Here is a 5070-nt window from a genome sequence, read left to right on the forward strand (position 1 = left end):
TATTCTGTAAGTTTCATTCAGATCCCCCTTCATTCTCTTAAACTCTGAGTACAGATCCAGAGTCCACAACTGCACAAATATGACAAGCTTTTATCCCTAGAGTCTTTCCTGTAAACCTCCTCTGGACCTTCTCCAACGTGGCACATCCTTCCTTAGATACCGGCCCTAAAACGACTCAATATTCCAAACACGGCCTGACAGTATGTTGCTGCTTTTATATTCCACCCCTCTTGAAATGAATGCCTACATTGCATTTGGCTTCCTAACCACCAACTCAACCTGCATGCGAACTTTAAGAAAATCATGAACTAGGATTCCCAAGTCCCCTTGTGCTTTAGATTTCAGAAGTCATTCGCTTTTTAGAACATAGTCTACATCTCTATTCTTCCTACCAAAGTGCATAACCTTACATTCTCCCAAATCTTTTCCATTTACTACTTCTTTGTTCACTTGCCCAGCATGTTCAAGTCCTTGTGCAGCTTCCCGCTTCCCCAACGCTGCCTATCCATCCACTTATTTTTGTGTCATCTGGAAATTTAGCAACAATGCCTTCAGTTTTTTTTATCCAGATCGTTAACGTATCATGTGAATAGTTGTGGTCCCAGCATAGATCCCTGCAGAACTCCTCTGTCACCAGCAGCCAGCACGAAAAAGACGCCTTTATCACCACTGTCAGCCTTCTGTCCGTCAGCCAATTCTCCATCCACGCTAGTATCTTGCCCCTAACACCACAGGCTCTTACTTTATTTAACAGCTCCTGTGCAGTATCTTGTTATTGGCCTTGTGGAAATCCAAATACACCACGTCAACCAGCTCTCCTTTATCTAACTTGCTTGTTACCTCCTCAAAAGAATTCTAACAGATTTGTCAGACATGACTTCCCCTTGACGAAGCTGCGGTGACGCCGTCCTAATGTACCACGCACTTCCAAGTACTTCACAGTCTCATCCTTAATAATGGGACTCCAAAATCTCATCAATAACGGAGGTCAGGCTAACTGGCTGATATGTTCCTGTCTTCCACCTCTCTCCCTTCTTAAACAGGTGTTATATGAGCATTTTCCAGGTCTCTGGGACTCTTAACTCTACTGATTCCTGAAAGATCGCTACCAATGCCTCTACAATCTCCTCAGCTATCTCCTTCAGAGCTTTGCAATTTAGTCCATCCAGTCCAAGTGATTTATCCACCTGCAGATCTTTCAGTTTCCCCAGCACCTTCTCCTTGGTGATGGCCACCTCACTTACCTCTGGCCCCTGTCTCTCTTCAAGTTCTGGTATGCTGATAGCTTCTACTATGAAAGCCAATACAATATACCTACTCAGTTCTTCCACCATTTCTTTCTTCCCCTTTACTACTTCTCCAGTCTTATTTTCCAGCAGTCCAATGCCCACTCTTGCTGCTCTCTTACCTTTCAGAAATCCAAAACTCTTGCAATATTCTCTTATATTACTAGCTAGCTTACTCTCAGATTTCATCTTCTCCCTGTTCTTGCATTTTTAAGTTATCCTCTGCTGGTTTTTAAAGGCTTCCCACTATTCTTCAGCACATTGTATGCCTTTTCTTTTGCTTTTATGCTGTCCCTAAATTCGTTTGTCAGCCATGGTTGCCTCATCCTCCGCTTATGTTTCTTCTTCCTTGAGATGAATTTCTACTGTGCTTCCCAAATTACCCCCAGAAACCCCTGCCATTGTTGCTTCACCATCTTCCTTGCTAGGCTCCCCTTCCAATTAACTCTGGCCAGCTCCTCAATCATGTCTCTGTAGGTGCCTATACTCAATTATAATATCGTTACATCTGATTGAATCATCTTCCTCTCAAACTGCAGGGTGAATTCTATCATTTTATGGTCACCGACCCCTAGAGGCTCCTTCACCCTAATCAAGTCTACCTCATTACATATCACTAATTCCAGAACTGCCTGTTCCCAAGTGAACTCTAACACAAGCTGCTTCAATTAAAAACAAAAATCGCAGACATTCCACAAATTCCTTTTCTTGGGATCCACTACCAATCTGATTTTCCCAGTCCACCTGCATATTGAAGTCGCCCATGATGACTGTAATAATGCCTTTCTTACATGCCTTTTCTATCTCCTTATTTATTTTCTTCTCAAATCCTGATTACTACTAGGAGCCTGTACTCAACTCCCATCAGGGTCTATTTTCCTTTGCGGTTCTTCAACTCTACCCACACAGATTTTACGCCATCCGACTGTAATCACTTCTTGCTATTGATTTAATTTCATTTCTTGCTGACAAGGCAATCTTTCCCCCCCTCTGCATTTACTTGTCCTTTCGATAGGGCGTATATTCTTGAATGTTTAGTTCCCAGCCCTGATACCCTTGCAGCCACGTCTCTATTATAACACAATTGTACCTGCCAGTTTCAATCTGTGCTACAAGCTCATTTACCTTATTTTGTATACTGTGTGCATTTAAGTACAATGCCCTCAGTAGTGTTGACTGTCCCCCGCTCCCACAAAGGATACAAATAAATTTGAACAAAAAAATTATTTAAGGAATGCTTCAAAATGGTAACAGAGTGTGTGGGATTGTACAGAAATTTAAAAAGAAAAACTTTCTATAATATAACGTGCAATTTTTTTGAAATACAAATTTTGTTGAAACTTAACAGCATCTGAAGGACATTTTCTGTTGGGAATGTGCAAACTGCCAACCAACTTGTAGTGAGGGAGAAATATCACCTGACTCAAAATCACCACAAGCTGATGGTCCATTTGCAATGGTTTGTCAACTTTGTGAAAACAGCATCTGATTATTAATCCCAAGGTGGCTATGTGAATGGTTACGGGACACACCTTAATTAGGACTGAAATTGTAAAAAATACAAGACAATTCACAATGCAAGTACAATTATCCCACTATTAAAATAGTAATAAAAGCAAAATACTACAGGTGCTGCAAATCTGAAGACTCTGGAGAGTCATACTGGATTCAAAACTTTAACTCACTCTCATCACAGATCTATCAGACATTCTGCATTTCTCCAGGACCATGTTTTTATCATTAATATTTTAATGATTGCCAAATAAATAATTTTGGCACAGTATAAATGCACAGCTTCTTTTCTTTAAGTAGCACATTATTTCCACAAATGTTTAAAGCGATAAAATTTAAGAATTTACTTATTTATTTTACCTTCCGTTCTGCCCCCTTTCTCATTAATTTTTCCTGATTTTTAAATCCAATTTAAGATTGAAATTTATTTTTAGTCCTTGTTCGACTCAACACTTAAATCAAAGCAAGTAAAAGCAAAATAGTACAGGATGCTGGAAAGCTGAAATTGGGCGGCGCAGTGGCTGTGGTTAGCACTGCTGCCTCACAGCGCCAGGGGCCCGGGTTTGATTCCAACCTTGGGCGACTGTCTGTGTGGAGTTTCCACTTACTCCCCGTGTCTGTATGGGTTTCCTCCTGGTCGCTGGTTTCCTCCCACATTCCAAAGATGTGCAGGGTAGATGGATTGGCTATGCTAAATTGCCCATAGTGCCCAGGGATGTTTGGGTTAGAGATGGGAAATACAGCGGTAGGGGAATGGGTCTGAGTGAGATGCTCTTCAGAGGGGCAGGGTGGACTTGTTGGGCCAAATGGCTGTAGCGGTTCTATGAAAAACTCCACGCCTAAATCATACTGATTAAGGAGACACACATCCAGTGCTTTCTCCCATCAATGTTCAAGACTTGGGGCTGCACTGTTATAAAAATGTTTAAAAACTGAACAACTCATGCTAATGTGATATGCCATGAGATGTTGGACTTGAGAAAAATCTAGGCCAATGTGTAAAACATGTGAAATATCACTTATAAAAATTACAAGTTCATCTTTAAGCTCATGCAAAGTTATTTAGCGCAAAATTCTGCATAAAACCTCAAGAGGAAGATGCTTTTTTTTTAAAGATAAATACTTGAAGATGAAGGGCAAATGTACAAAACTTTGATTGCCAGCTATTGTGGTTATTTTCCCTCAACAATTAACAGTTTACATAACATTCAGGAATTTTTGCTATTTATGAGATAACTTTCATGTTTCATACATGTCCTTGGGTCACTTGTTCTTCCTACAAAGTTTTGCTGCTGTCTGTGATTTCACACTTGCAGCTCATTAGCAACTTTCAATAGTTTATTTTAATGGAACATTCATAACTTTGATTTCAAATTAAGATTACTGATGTCAGTAAATGAAGCAAATATCCATGTGCTTATATATAAAACAAAGTTTTCCTGCATTTGATTTAAAAAGGTTAAAAAAAAAAATCTGAATTTATATGATTGGAAGGCAAGATTGTGGTACCATAGGAATATACCAATTTGGAGCAGGCATAGCTCCAACATTCATTATGATAGCTGATCTGACTGTGCCTTCAACCCCACATTCTAATTCACCTCAGATTTTTGACTCATGAGGGAGTCAAAGGTAATCAATCTGCCTCCATCTGGAAAATATTCAATAACTCTTTCTCAGAGCGCAGTGGAAGCAGACTCATGATCCTCTATGAGAAATAATTTCTCCTGCACTCCATCTTGAATGCAAGACCTTTACATTTTTAAACAGGGTTTCCTATTTCAAGTCTGTCTCTGATGGGGAAAAATATCCTTTCAGCATTACCACTTTCACGTGTCTCAATAAGAACACTTCTTATTCTTCAAAACATGAATGGATAAGGTTCAGCCTATCCACCCTTTGCTCACAACATAACCCCCATTCCAGGTATTCATCACTTGAACTTTCTCTAAACTGTACATGATGCATTTATTTTCTCTTAAATAAAGATTCTGTAACTGTATATAGTACTTCAGATGTGGTCTCACCAATGTTCTGCAGACCTTAACCAAAACATCTCCTCTTTTGCCCTGTTCCCCTTGCAACAAATGACAACATTCCATTTATTTTCTTAATTATTTACACACAAACTTTTGTGATTCATGTGTCAGGATGCCCAGATTCCTCTGTAGCTTAGAGTTCAACAATCTTTCTGTATTTAAAATGTTTTTTAAATCATTTCTGGTAAATGACCCATTTATACCTCCCTCTTTTTTGCTAACCAGTCTTCACT

At 39.5% G+C, this 5070-nt stretch overlaps 1 protein-coding gene across 2 annotated transcripts in view; it reads right to left on the reverse strand.

Annotated features, from left to right (window-relative positions):
* Positions 1-5070, reverse strand: part of LOC109912195 (SWI/SNF-related matrix-associated actin-dependent regulator of chromatin subfamily A containing DEAD/H box 1) — a 62367-nt gene that overhangs the window by 22724 nt on the left and 34573 nt on the right. The window lies entirely within an intron of this gene.

The sequence above is a fragment of the Rhincodon typus genome, chromosome 1 (assembly GCF_021869965.1).
Source record: "Rhincodon typus isolate 14 chromosome 1, sRhiTyp1.1, whole genome shotgun sequence".
In the NCBI taxonomy this organism is placed as follows: Eukaryota; Metazoa; Chordata; class Chondrichthyes; order Orectolobiformes; family Rhincodontidae; genus Rhincodon; species Rhincodon typus.